This window comes from Dioscorea cayenensis, unplaced genomic scaffold (assembly GCF_009730915.1).
Source record: "Dioscorea cayenensis subsp. rotundata cultivar TDr96_F1 unplaced genomic scaffold, TDr96_F1_v2_PseudoChromosome.rev07_lg8_w22 25.fasta BLBR01001111.1, whole genome shotgun sequence".
NCBI lineage: Eukaryota > Viridiplantae > Streptophyta > Magnoliopsida > Dioscoreales > Dioscoreaceae > Dioscorea > Dioscorea cayenensis.
The window spans coordinates 1-15,714 of record NW_024087502.1 but is presented as its reverse complement, the minus strand read 5'-3'; the positions used below and the strand labels follow the sequence as shown (position 1 = coordinate 15,714).

Below are 15,714 nucleotides of genomic sequence, written 5' to 3'. Positions count from 1 at the left end.
ACCGCTAAACCCTCATGATCCCAACGCCATCAAGGTCATCAACGTGCGCGCCGCCCAGGTTGGCCACATCGAGCGCTCCGCCGCCGCCGTTCTTGCCCACTTCTTGATTCCTTCACTATCTCCGTCGGAGCGATCGTTCCAAAGCCCCTAATACTCCCAAACCCTACCGCCTCCCCGTCCAGATTCACATTTTTCGCTCGCCTTGCTGCTTCTGCCTTTGTACTGGATGCCCTCGCTGGTGGTGGTCTCTCTCTTATCTCTGACCCCTAACCCTGGCTTTTGCCCTCTCTGAAAGCAGCCATTGTTCAAGAGAAGAAGCCCAACGAAGCCACTAGATTGGATGATGTATTTGCGATGGTTGGCAAGAATGATGTGGGGATTGTGCCTCTTGAGCCTCAGAAAAGACATTGTCTTGACAGAATTGCTTCCGCACCAGAAAGAAGCTCTGGGATGGCTGGTTGATAGGGAGGATCCTCGCAATTTGCCACCTTTCTGGGAAGAGAAGGATGGGGGTTTCTGCTTTTTGCTTACAAACCATCAGACTAGTGACCGGCCGGAACCATTGAGAGGAGGAATTTTTGCAGATGATATGGGCTTGGGTAAGACCCTCACTTTGCTTTCTTTTGATTGTTACTAATAGACCTAGTTATACTGCGCATGGTAGTAGAAGCCTAATTCGCGGAAGAAAGCTGGGGGATCTCGAAAAACGGAAGCTCAATGAGGAGGATGATCAAGTTTCCGGGCCGCGGACAACATTGGTTGTGTGCCCGAAATCAGTGTTGTCCTCATGGGTTACTCAGTTGGAAGAGCATATCCAAGTTGGAGCTTTGAAGGTTTACTTGTATTATCAAAGAAAGGGTTAAGGATATTGAAGAACTCAAGAAGTATGATATTGTATTGACCACTTATAATACAGTGGCATCAGAGTATGGTTCTGGGGCTTCTACCTTGAGAGCATTGATTGGCTAAAGGGTTGTGCTGGATGAAGCTCATGTTATAAAAGAATACTGCAAGCAAGCAGGCGAAAGCTGTCTTTGCATTGAACGCGGAGAGGGAGGTGGGCAGTCACAGGGACCCCGATTCAGAATCGGTCGTCTGATTTGTATTCACTTATCTTGTTCTTGAGATTTGAGCCATTCGCGACCAAGACCTATTGGACGAGCTTGATACAGCTCCCACTTTGCATAAAGGGAAAGAGAGTGGAATGCTTCGTTTGCAGGTAAGTAGTGATAGTGTTGTTTGCATTTTCTCAGTGAGTTGTTGCTTCACTCTTGCTTAGTATGTCGGTAGTGTTTCAACTACAAATGCACAATTAGTTTCTTGTGTAAGAAACTTTACAGAGTGTGCAGCAACTACAGTACACTTATGATCTTGCACAGCTCTAAATCTTGGGGTTTGCCTTCAAGAATGATTATGTAAGGTTGTATCTGACCACTTCTTCCTAGGGGTTATATATTCTCACTAACAGATTGCCTTCTATTGCAATCCAAATCAATAGTTATCTAAAGGTGCCAGTCTTTATATGTGGCCCGCTGGTAGTATCACATGGTCAAAACAATATAAAAACGATTATCATTTTTGAGAGAACCTATGGACATGTTTGGTTCAGGGATTAGACAAATAAACAAAATGTAATAAGTGAACAATCAGTAGTGAATGTTTGGAATCATGGGGATTTGCCATTTGATGTTCACTTAGTTTTGGAACTAGGAAGCTAAAGTAGCTGTAAAAGATCTCATCATCTAGTGGGGGGCTCCATCCATTTTTAGGGAACGAATGAAGACAAATCTTGAAAGGGAAAAGTAGACACATATACATGCACATTCATATAAAAAAATTCAGGGTCTTTATACCTTTTTAAAGTATGTATCTAGATAGAAATGTAGCTTCTTGAACTTAAGGTTCTGTTTATACTGAGTTTCAAATTTTTGTCTAGAGTATGGTTGTAAAAATACCACTACAATCTGAGAAGAGCCAAACATTTTGATTTTTGTTACCTGGACAATTTGAAAATTGGGATAGTCAACTAGTAAAACCATGATAAGGTGTGGTTGATAACGTGAAATTAACCAGTTGACATGTATTGAGGAAAATGCTTGGTTCCAATTTCTTGATTTAGTTTCACAGGCTTCACTTTTTAAGTGAAAGATTGGATTTCATACTCATACTGCATCGTTCTTGACTTGACTTGCCACTTATGCTAGTGTATTTTTCTCCTGGAGCTTACTAGTACCAATTAGAGGGCATGATATCTCATTTCTTGAAATCACAATGCAGAAATATATTGATAATAATGATATTAGCATTATGATATGTTCTTATGCATCTTGCTTATTTTCTTTTTCAGTCCTTGATTGGGACAATAACTTTGAGAAGGACAAAAGATACATGTTGTGATGGCCAAAGATTGGTTGCATTGCCACCAAAAATTGTTGAAACATGTTTCGTGGAGCTTTCTGCTGAAGAACGTGAATGTTACGATGAAATGGAGTCGCAGGCACAAAGCATCATTAGGCGGTATATTGATGCAGGCACCGTGCTCCATCACTATTCCACTGTTCTTTATTGCATATTACGGCTGCGGCAGATTTGTAATGATGTGGCATTATGCCCTTCAGACATTGCATCTCTTCTTCCGACTAGTGCTCTTGAAGGTAATGTTCTGATACTATTTTCCAAATTATTGTATGAGTCTTTGCCATTACAGATGCTTTTTTGTTTTCTATTATTACAACATTTTAAATCATAACATGATGCTATTTTTAGTTACATAACTTTTGAATAATTAAATTATTGTTTGCAAACTAAAGGAAAAACAATCAGCTTGTGGACATCTTCTGATGTTATTGGAGTGCCATTGTCTGTTTTAATGAGAAAAAAATTCTATAAAGTTTGTTTTTAGTGGTGATAGATAGGCTTCCACTTCGCATGTGATTTCCATCTCCTTTTTTTTATCTTTCAAATGTGAAACTTGTATTGGATTTTTGTCATAATGACTTAAGTCATGGATTCTAGTCCTGCTGGGTGGCATAGAAACCCTTTTATTTGTCTTCAAACAATGGCATCTAGGTTATTTAGGGGGATCATATCAATTAATAATTTCTTTTGAGTATTCTACTGTATTTTTGACTTTTTGAAGTTAACTTGAATTTACCAGTTTTCTTATTATTATTACATTACTCATCGCTACTTGACTGTATGAATACTTGATATAGTAAGATTGAAAATGAAAATATCCTGCAGATGTCTCCAACAACCCAGAATTGCGAAATAGGTATCTTTCTATGATTGAAGATGGAGATGACTTTGATTGCCCAGTATGTCTCTCCCAGCCTGAGAAAGTTGTTATTACACATTGTGCTCATATTTTCTGTGAAGCCTGTATTTTAAAGGTTTTGAAACGCACCAATCCTCCGTGCCCCATCTGTCGACGGCAATTATCTAGATCAGATCTTTTCTTGGTTCCACCAACAAAGACTTCAAATGACAATGAGGATGATTTGCAAAAAATGGTCAATTTTGATCGACCCCTTTCCTCAAAAGTCAAGACCTTGTTGAAGCTCTTAATTACATCCAAAGAAGCAAACCCTTCAGAAAAATCAGTTGTTTTTTCTCAATTTAGGAAGATGCTGATCTTGCTTGAGGAGCCGCTAAAGGCTGCAGGTTTTAGGGTATTGCGTTTGGATGGCTCTATGAGCATGAAGAAAAGGACTGAAGTAATTCAAGAGTTCGGAAAGAATGGTTCTCATTCATCAACAGTACTACTTGCTGCACTTAAAAGCTGCTGGTGCGGAATAAATCTCACAGCAGCATCAAGAGTATATTTGGTAGATCCTGGTGGAACCCGGTCGAGGAGCAAGCGATGGACAGGGTTCATCGGATTGAGGCAGAAGCAGGAAGTGAGAGTCATTAGGTTGATTGTGAAAGACAGTATTGAAGAGAGGGTACTTGAGCTCCAAGAGAGAAAGAAAAAGGTTGGTTGGCGGCGCATTTGGAAGGGAAGGATCCTAAGTCACAGGCAAACATGCGTGTGGAAGACATCCGCACAATGATGCATCTGTGAGCTTTTCTCCTCTCCCTTGTGTTCTCGTTTTTGTCCTAACTTGCACACTGCCAATCTTGATACAAAGTGTGCTAATTTTTTAGCCAATGTTATGGTTGCTAGATCAGCTTGTGAATTACATGTTTTCCTTTTCATTGTGCACCTTTGTTTCTTTCTCTAACATACATGATCTTATGACTAATGGTTGTTGCGAGCGAGTTAAAAAAAAAAAAATGTATCTTTATCACAGATACTATGCACTGTGATAACCTACTCTCTTATGTATCTTTGCAATAGTGCCTTTTTCTGCTCTCTTTCAAATACAAAGTATAGCACTTATTTTTCCTGTGAAATAATCTAGCCTTCAAACGTGATTTGTATGCGCCGATGATCGATATCTTGTTTCAAGCTAATTATTATTCTGAATTAGGTAGGTGGTATGTTCAACATCAAAGGTTCTTATTGGTTTGTGGAGGCTGAAATATATTAATCTTTTTCAGTTGTGGCTTTGGATTACTCGTCCTGATAATTATTCACAGAAATACATGTCGGTTATCTTTCTGCCTGGATTTCAATGGTATCAATTCCTCAAAAAACCCAACTACGTCAATAAATAATCTATGTAGAAAAATCATAATTTTGACAAGGAATAATGTTAGTTGCCATAGATGAAACTGAAAAAACCTAAAGTTCAATACCCTTGTTATCAAGAAAAGGTGAATAACAAACAAGGAACACTTCTAAAGAGCATAAGTATATCTAAATAACCACTGACACCAATCAACAAAGACAAAAAAAAAATTAACAGAAAAATCCATAGAAATTATGCCAAATTGTCCTCCTTTTTTTTTTCCTTTTGTTTTTTAAATACAGGAGAGAAAAGTAAACCCTAACCAGGGATCAAGATTTGGGCACAGCCCCATTCACCATTTCAACAGGCGTTTCAGGCGCTTCAGCAGAGGCTTTCATGGCGGCCTTGTGTTCATAGTCCCGCCATAGATTGATTCCCTTGGTGCAGATCACTGAGGGAGAAGAAGGAAATAAGGTCAGATCAAAGATTAGCCAATGAATTGGCGACGGAGAAAAGAAGGAGAATAAGAGATCGAGGAGGGAGGTATACCGCCGGCACCGACGAAGTAGAGGAACCGGACGAGCTTTGAAGCGACCTCCTCTGAAACCATGGCGACGGGAACGGAAAAATAGCGCTTCCTCGAGTCGGGTTATAATTCGGATTCGGATTGGGGATTATAATGCCCGCATCCGCATAACTTTTTCTTTATAAATTAGGCCCATTATATTAGCTTTAAGATTAATAAAAAGTCATTCTGATCATTTGATCGGTCTAACTTTTTATTAACTATTTATTCCTTAATTCTTTAAACTTTTTTTATTCGATCTTTTATTATTATTATTTTAATAAAATATTAAAAATATCATTGATCATAGTAGCTGGAACAAGTTTAGGATGAGTACTAAGTTCACCCTCAACCCTTTGGGTAGGTTTGTATTGAGCAAGGAGTTTTCTTCCCTGATGATGAAGAGTAATTTGGTGATTTTGTTTTATTTTGGATTTAAAAATAAAAAAAATTGAAAGATAAGGATGTTGTATGAATATTAAAACTTAAAAGTTGAGGCGCGGAGGAAAGTGAAAAATTTTCAAGGATATGATTTTAATATTGGATATTAAATTATTAATTGAATGTTAGTCTTGAATGAATGGTTTTTTTTTTTTTTTACCTTAATAACAACTTAAAAGTTAGTGCATATATAATATAAATTTCTGAATTTTGCTTACACTTTTAGTGAATTTTTGGGAGCGAATTTTTAATTTTCAAGATTTGGTGAAAAGTCCACTTTAGTTAATGAATTATATCCTACCAAGTTATTAAAGTCTTGTTTATTTGTCTACTGAATAGATTATTTAAATTTTTAATTCAGTTGAAATGTAATGAAAAAGATTAAAATAAATATAACAATCAAAATACCAAATAAATATGAAAAAAAAATTCGGTCAAAAATTAAAATCAACATTTAGGTATAATTGAAACTCAAACAGTCGATTTATCTTCTTAAATGGATTTTCATACATGTAAATAAATAAAAAAGTATACAAATGAAACATAATAAGAATATGCATGAATCTCCACAAATTTTATAATTACAGAGAAAGGTGATGTTTTTGTGAAATGATGTCTATGTTATGAATAATTATTAAAATTATGGATACCTATTATAGTAGTGATTACCTACTTTTTACTGTAGTAGCCGACAATGTCCATATTTTATTATAGCACCTGCCAGTATTGTTAATTTACTACCAACCAATGTATTTAGAACAGTTGGATCGAATTAATCATAACAGGCCATTCATCAGCCTCATTCTTGTAAATGAGATATAGAAGAAAAGAAATAAAAAAAATAAAATAAAAACGAGGGTGTTTAGTATAAATCTTCTTTCTGTTTATACTTATTTTATATTATTCATGGAAATCTATAAATGTTTATGTGGAGAATAAATTATTAGTAGTATTTACAATATTTTATCAAATTTTAATAATTTTTCAATATTAGTATATTTATTTAAATAACTAAATATGGGTGAAATTAATAACCGTATTTGGTTAAAGAAAGGAGTCCCATGTGTGTAGCATATTAACAGGGATGGATTAACAAAATCCATATAATTAAATAGATGAATTTTTAATTTAAAATATAGATTTAACTACAAATTAATTTTATATGGTTGTAAGCAGGGGATTACACTAAAGGGTTCATAACCTAGTGACATTTGCACCATTGTGAAAAACATTGGTGTGGGAATTTAAAAACTCCGAGTTCAAGTCTCGCCAGACATAGCGATGGTAATAAGTCCTTGATTATAAATGTAGGCTTGCAGGCTAAACTCCAATGTTACATGGTGAGGATGCATAGGATGGACGATTAATTCCTTACCCATGTTCATGACTCTGACTATATTGCGCTTGCTGTATTTGTCAAAGTTGAGTTCATCTTTTTTTTTTCCATTTATTTTTTATTTTTTTTTAAATTATTTCTCATCCAGCTTGTTGTGTTATTATATTAATAAAATATTGAAAAATGTCAAGTGGGCAAGTAGTGAGCTAACCACCGACAATGTGCTAGTTCTAGCTTAGTGTCCGGCAAAAGCTCAATCAGTGCTAGGGTTGAAGGCTGCTAACTCATGGTTGACTAGCCTTGTTCAACACTAGGGTGAGAGTTCTTAGCCACATAGGATAAGAGCCCTTGAGTAGATGTCGAGGGTGAGGGCTTTAGCCCATGCAAGGGGTTACTTATGTCTACCCCTAGTGAGAGTTCATAGCCTACAAAGAGTAAGAGCCCTAGCATAGATGTCGAGATCTCAGCCCATGTTAGGTGAGATCTCAGAGCAAGTGCAGGTGAAGGGGTCCTCAACCTTAGCTCAAGTTAAACCAACGACCAAATGATATATTGGTAGCTGAGTTCCTGTTAAAACCCTTCACAATTTGTGAGAGTTCAAATTACGGGTGAGGGCATATTTCTGGAAGTGTGAATAGTAGTTGTGTGCTGGTGGTTCTAGAGTCCATGTGTGAGTGGGCCCCACTCCACTTGCTCCGTTGAGATTTGTGCACGTCCCTATCTTTCTTAACAGCCTAACCACTTATCTTGGTGAAAAAAAACCCCTTTACTTAAGTTAAGATCTCACCCAACACCAAGGGTAGTTTTTTTTTGTTCCGAAGGGCATTAGCAACTTAGCACAAGGTATTTGGTTCGCGGAATGAGAATAGAAGTAATGGGTTTGAGAATAATGATAGTAATGAGAATGAAAATAAGATGTAAAGAATGACAATGAAAACTATTTTTGGTTGGAGGAATAAGTTATTGAGAATAGAAAATGTAAGGAAAAGAAATAAGATAAAATTACTTTTGGGGAGAATTACTTTTTATTCCTTAGGAAGTTTCAATCTTCCCGTTCAGCCCCTGTGATTTTTTCATTTTCACAAAAGTCCCTCTTTTAATGTTTGCATTCCTCTTCAGTCCTTGCCATCAAAACCGTCAGTTATGGGGCTGTGAAATGGCAAGCTTGCCCTTGTCTCAAAAGCAAGCATTTGAGGGCTTCCCTCCATGTCAAATCACCTTTTGGAGAACAGTAAAAAGATAATCCCAAAGAAGCTACCAATGTCAGACCCTTTTCATTTTTCTTTATGTTAATCTTCTTCTTCTTCATCTTGGTGCTGAAGCCTCCCATTTTTTTTTGACCTCCTTCGATTCTTTTTTGTTCTCTTTATATTTGTACACCTTCATAAGGCCAAAAAAAAGCATTTTTCTTTATGTTAATCTTCTTCTTCTTCATCTTGGTGCTGAAGCCTCCCATTTTTTTTTTACCTCCTTCGATTCTTTTTTGTTCTCTTTATATTTGTACACCTTCATAAGGCCAAAAAAAAGAATTTTTTTAGGTTCATCATTGTCTCGTTTTTTATCCTCCGTCCTATAGAAACCGAGGCAATAGGGAAAGCTTTTTGAGGTTCTTCATGTTTTCATCTTTTATACTAAGTAACAGATGATAACCTTTGTAACTTTTTCAAATTCCATGTAGGTGTTCATAATCAATGGAAACCTTTTGTGTCGTGGCACGATACAAAGGAGAATGACGTATACTTCAATTCACCGTATTGAGTTCATGTGAAACAGTAACGGGTGACATAAGTGAGTGGTGGGCATTGGACGGTTCTAGGGTCAGGGTGAAGTTCGTGACACCTGACTCGTACAAGATGCTTTGCCCAATTGAGTCAGATGTTGACTTTCAATTCATGTGCCATATACATCATACTTTCAACAAGATTGTTGTCGACATCACCATCAAGGACACTAGTGGGTCAACGGATGACAACTCGAGCTCATTGATTCCATCATAATAACAATGATAATTATTGCATGTTACTTTTCATTTGTGTGTTACTGTGTAATTCATCGCATACATGTTTATTAAATTGGCCTCATGTGTATTAAAATAGTTTCTCTGTGTAGTAAACCTTCATTTTGTGTAATATTATGCGTTTCTGTGTAAATTTATGCTTTACTGTGTAACATTACTTGTTCTTGTGTAGGTTTGGAAGTTTTTGTGTAATAAACCATGGTATTGATATTGTTTGTGTTATGCATTGTCATGCAGGGACGCCTTCTCAGCAAGTATGAACGCAAATGTCGAGACATATCTGTCCTAACATCCTCCGGTGGGGGAGCTCAGTATTGTTCAGTCTTCACAAACACTTAATAGGTTGACCTTAAAAGTGGGACAACGCTTTGACAATGCAGAGCAGTTCAAAGGTTACCTGCGCAGTAACACCATAAGACAAAATTTTGATTTTACGTTATAAAAAATGATAAACGTTGGGTGACCGTTAAGTGCGCTGCTCCAGATTGCCAGTGGCGTGTGCATGCATCGAAAGAAAGAAATGTTGACACCTTCCGGGTGAAGACAATGCAAGCAACACATAGTTGCGGTGGAGGCATTGGTACAACAACGCACGCTAAAGCAAGCAAAAAATTGGTCTCTTAACGTGTAATGCAGAAACTCAAGGAGCGGCCATTATATAGAGCTATCGACATTCAGAAAGATATATTACAAGACCATAGAGTGCGCCTACCATATAAGCATGCTTGGATGGGGAAGGAGATTGCACGGGCCGCCATTTATAGTAAGGAGGTTAGTAGCTACGATTTGCTTCTCTGGTATGCGGACAAAGTGCTGAGACGAATACCAACAAATTTATAATCGTTAAGAATGACGGTGAGCTATTTAAACTCGTTCTTTTCTCGTTTCGGGCATGATTACGAGGAAGTTATTACATTTATCTCGGATCGGTCGAAGGGTCATCACTGCTGCATGGTTGTTGTCTGCGCCATTTGGAAGCCAACTTCATGAAGGCTAATGGCAGCCTTGGGAAATCATTAAAAGAACAATGTTGAGCAGTATTCATGAAAATTGCGTATGAGTACACGTCTAAAGAGTTCGACGATGCAGTCAGTGAACTTGTAGCTATATCGACTGATGCACATGATTGGTTATTACACAAGTTTGACATTGATCATTGGTGTAACTATTTGTTCAAGGATATGCGGTGGTGCGATATGTACTCCAATGTAATGGAATCTTTTAATGCCTGGATCAAAGAGGCAAGGTATCTACAGGTAATGAGCATGGTTGATACTATACGGTAAGATTAATTTACAGTTTAGTGTTTAATGTGTAGTAATCGATAATACGGCGTAACAATTGTCGTTATTGTGTAAAACCATATTTTCCCATGTAGTTGATAATGGTCATGTGTAGAAATACTAGTTAATGTACAGTAATTTTAATACATGTTTAATAACTGACGTTAGTGTGTAAAATAAAAGTTTACTATGTATAATTTTAAGTACATGCATACTATTTCAAGATACATTGTAGTATTTAACGTTAGTGGTTAAAATCGTGAAATGCTATGTATGATTACAAACTCGTGTGTAGCAAATTATGTTTATGTTTATTACTAACTCTTAACTGGCTTCGCGCATGTTAACACGCAGGTTTAAACTTATGAACATGCTGAGTGAGCGGGGCGAAGTGTCCGCCATGTGGGACACATACCTTTACCTTGAGATACACAAGAAGGTTGAAGAAATCGTCAAAAGCAGTCAGTATTCGCGGGTGGGTCGATCAACCGATAACACTTACGAAGTGGTTGACGATCACAATAGTGCTATCAACCTACATGTACGAAAGTGCTCCTGCAGGAGATGGGAAGTACATGGACTCCCGTGCAAGCATACAATCGTCGTGATTATGCAAACAGACACAAATGTACACTGCTATGTTGATGAATATTTTACGGTCGAATCATATCATCGTGCATATATCAAACCAATATACCTGATCCCTGACAGTGACAAGCCATTTGATGACACCCGTCAACTCAGAATGCGACCATTGATAGCAAAGAAATGACCCTGCCGTCTGTAAAGGAAGCATCCAGATCGAGTCACAGGCCTTTGATGGGCGCGATTTAAATTGTGGAATGTGTCACCAAAGTGGACATAATCGACGATCTTGTAATGCAGTCATTGAGGACTAGCTATGAAAACTCCTTTATGCAATTATTTTACCTTTCGTCAGAAATTTAGAGTGTGCAAGTGTAGCTTCACATGCAGGGAAGCATGTGTCTTCTATGTGTATTCTGACAATCATATTTGCTCATGTTTAAATTTAGTTGTAATTGTGTGGTTAATCAGTTTTCTATGTATTAACATTTTTTCCAGTCTAATGTTTAACATTATTGTTTAGAAAAACTACTCTAATATGTAAAATGATAATTTTATGTGTACTGAAGTGTGTTATTGTGTATAAAATTTATACTACTGTGTAAAATCCGACTAAGTTGGATTTGTATTTGCGAAGATTGTTAAAATCCTACTAAGTTGGATTCATAAATGATTTAAGTACAAACATTTGCATATTTAGTTCCATATTACGAAAATGTTCTCAATAGTTGTCATCTTTGCCTTTGTCTGCATGTATAGTTTCTTCTACATCTTTGATGTTCTCTAATGCAAGTTCTACGTCCATTGTAGTCTCCGTGGTAAGTTCTCGCGTCCCCGAGTAGTATCGACCGTCATAGCGGGTCTCCACGGCGAGTTCGCTACTGCTACGCCTTCAGCGTAGGTTCAGCATCTTGGGCGGGTTCGACGATCGTCGACAGATCACTAGGGGCGAGGTTCTAAAGTCCATTAGCAGACTCCGTGATAGGTTCAGCTTCCAGGGAAGTCTCCGCAGCAAGTTCAATTGTCGCTTCAGTCCCTGCGGTAGCTTCAGCGACGGTTGTCTGCATCTTCCTATCCGTCCCGTTGTCCTTCTCCTTGCCGACGTCCTCGACTGTGTCAGAAATAATTTTTTGCCGGATTCCATCAACCAATATCCATGACACATAACACAGTCTCAAATATGGGATGTCCCCCATGATATGTCCTATTGTTCTCCATTCAAAATTTGTTCCATGTAAAGTACACAAAATGTTAGACAATCGTTATATCCGGGGGGTTGTTGGGGGCAGTCACGCACATGCTCTAGAGGTAGATCTCTAAATCTATTGTGGCCCAAATTAATCTCCAGACACAGTTCGAAAAGATCCTACTAAAGCATCATATTCCATCATTAGTAAGGAGTATATTAAAAGAGGAATGCCAAGCGTTTGCGAAGGACTTACCATGTCAACGACATCTGAGTCATACACAGACGACTGAAGTGAAGAGTAGTACATGTATTTTGAATTCTCCAAGTCAAGAGTCAACAAATGATAGTGGTTGTTGAAAATGATTCGCATCAGGATAATGTCAGTGTTTTCGTGGCCAAACAATATATCCTCCATTATGTACACAGCCAGGTCTGCGGCAGATTTTGACTTCTGCATGACGAGCTCCTGAGGTCGCGTGACGTCGGCTTGTTTTGGGAATGCTTGGGGATTTGAGAGTAACTGTTCACACATGATGAGGACCAGGACGTCGATGACATCATCGGATACTTGATCTTTGCCTTCGAGGAGAACGTAAATGCTTTCATGCGTTGTGAATTCGTAGTCGTTCCTCCACACTACTGAACTAAAAAAAACTTAATTTACACAGATACAACATTAATCATATATTACACACATATAATACAGATTAAACAGGTACAACGTATATTACATATATATAGAATATTACACACTTAAAACTTAATTTATACATGTATAATGTAATTTACACACATGTAGCTTAAGTTTACACAACTAGTACTTATAATACATATGAAATCAAGAATCATACATAGTTAACATATATTACCTATCCACTCGGGTGTTTAAGTAATGCTTAATGTCTATCCATTCCAACAAGTTTAGCCTCCCGAAGCCTGCGTACTTCTTTAATTGTGGGAGAAAACCAGGTGAGGTCTTCACTTCCAGGGTCGTCTCTCTTGGTGGACCCTCATATGGCACTTTTTGTAAGAGAATTGTTTTCCTCTATTTTTATTCTTCAATCCGACGTGGGATTCGACAAGTGCGTCCCACTTCTAGTAAGGCCTCTAGGTTGGTATCCGTTACGTCGATTGAAGTGGAGCCAAGTGGGAACATTATCTTCAGCGAGGCGCGCGCAGGCGGTTAGTTTTTTGGACCACGTGTCCTTCTACTTCGTGCTTCCTTTTGCGCGGCTTTCTTGGGTGTAGATTTTTTTGGCAGAGTTCTCTTCTGTGGAGCCTTCTTCGTCGGGCCTTGACTGGAGCTTTATTGGATGGAACCCTCTTCGATGATAGTTTGGGTGGGACAGCTTCAGATATGTCTGCCTTAGCCATACGGCACGTTACGTGCCTTGGCGGTGTATCAACTTTACCACCTTCGACGGTGGAAGTCACTGCAACAGGTGCAGGCTCTGTAACAGGGGCAAGTTCGACAGCAGGTGCAGGCCCTGCAATGGGGAAAATTGTTGTAGCCTCAGGATTGGTATTTTTATTTGTATATATAGGCTCTACAATAGAGGAAGGCGCTAGGGGTTCTCGGGTGTCATCAGCATCAGGAACCTCAGCTACCATTTCTGAAGTGTCTTTTTCCCGAGTTAGGCCAGACCAGCCCCTAAAAGACCGCACTACCCGCTTAAATCTCCTACCTGAAAAAAAGGAGGAGAAGGATCTATTGCTTCCCACTGTATGTTACTATCCGGTGGTGGTAACCTTGATATGACCCTCCGTTACCTTTCATCGTTAGCGTCGCGCTCGTTCAAAAGCTCACGCATTTCATGAAATTTCTCTAATACCCACTGCAAGAGGTGCATACATCATCGTCGTCTCCCCGTGATTGACGCTGAGAGAATTTTGATGAGTTGTCAGGGGGAGAATCCTCCCTGGATTGTTTCCATGACGGCTGTCTGCTTGGTTTTGCAAAGGATTCCTTTGGGGGGCATGTTTTCTTTCTACAGACCTCGTTGGCAGGGAGCGTCATCCAGCCCTTTTCTTCTGTCGGCCACTTTAGACGACCTCTCATAACCTTGCTTTCTGGTTTCCCGTCTTCCAATGCCAATCAGTTCAGTCTCCTCATCATTGGTTGGAACAAGTTCGTAGAACTGTAAAATTGGTTATATATTACACAGGTAAGCCTTATCATACACATGAAAATATTTAATTTACACATGAATACGTTTTCTCATATAGGTAATATTTATTATGCACAGAAAAATATATTCCTACACATGTAGAACTTATTGTACATTTGGAAATATGCTTACACATAGATAAATGATATTATACACAGTCAATAATGCAAGTCGCATAGTTTATAAGAATTTCACACAGGTAGATCACAAACTTACTTCTCTCCCTTTAAGCGACTTCAACAGAGGACCAATTAAAGTTATCTTGATGTAACTGGTTTTCACATAACACATTATACGGGGTGTTCTTCCCTACCGCTGTTTCTTCACACTGCCAGTTACTTTGTAGAACCAAATGATGAGGGCGACGGTGCGCCCTTTCAAGTAACTTGTGGTGGTGTAGTTTCCTTTGCACTGTATCTGTACACGTTCCACCATTGTTGGGAGATCGGCTATCAGCCACTTGTGAATGGCATGGCCCCAAGCATAACGGCCAAGTTAGGGAAGATCATCAGTGTACTTGGCTGCAAATATTTGTGAATGGCATGGCCCCAAGTATAACGGCCAACTTGACGGTGATGAGGGCGACAACATGCTCTTTCCTATCTCGAAGCGCTGGGTGCGATCATCATACACCTTTCTCCTACATGATGGGTGCGACATTCATGAAATGGGCAAAAGGAGTACCTCAGAGTATCTCCCAGTGCCGCCTGTTCATCTCCTTCCTCAATACAGAGATCAGTTCTACAACAGTAGCTAGGTAACACTGTGCATTTACAAATGTCGTCGCCATCGTTTGTTGTGGAAATAAAAGCAAAAAAAAAAATCAATATCTTAAACACGGGCGTACTTATTTTACACACGAAGAAGGTATTATACACAGGAACTCCTTATGTTACACAGGAACTCAAATATTACACAATAAGATGCACAAACTAAATGACAATCTGAAGTAACTACCCATCATCATGATAATGTAGTATTTCACACACAAATGAAGTAATGTTACAACATCTAAACACCATGCATAGCACTATCGTCCATCTTCTTGAAGGCCAATTTTCTCACCTCTCGGTTGCGATTTCCTTTGAGAAACTTCTTTTATGGCCACCCTTCAACAGGAGAACAATAGATTCAAAGAAGATAAAAGCCGACACTCGCGAGGTAGATGACTGCTGGGAAAGGGTTCTCCACCTACTTCACCATGATGTATAAAAGACGAACAGTTGCGCCACCATTGGAGAAAAGCGGAAGCGGATCCCAACGCTTCTCAAATCCAACCGTCCAACCGTGCGCGGTTACCAAGATATCAAGGGCATACTCATCATTTCACTCGCCTGGGAACTTTCTCCTCACATGAAAGGCAGTATGGTAACTTTCATAGCCATTTAACACCCCAACTATCTTCGTTTGTGGAATAAGGGCTGAAAAGAAAAATACCCAATAAAGGGAGGGACTAAAAAAGGAAATTGGAAACTCTGAGGGATTTAGAGGAAAAGTGCAAACTTGGGAGGGGATGT

The 15,714-nt window shown here is 38.7% G+C and overlaps 1 pseudogene; it reads left to right on the top strand.

Annotated features, from left to right (window-relative positions):
• The first annotated feature begins 584 nt into the window (after positions 1-584).
• LOC120255622 lies at positions 585-4,532 on the top strand (annotated as a pseudogene).
• Positions 4,533-15,714: the final 11,182 nt, after the last annotated feature.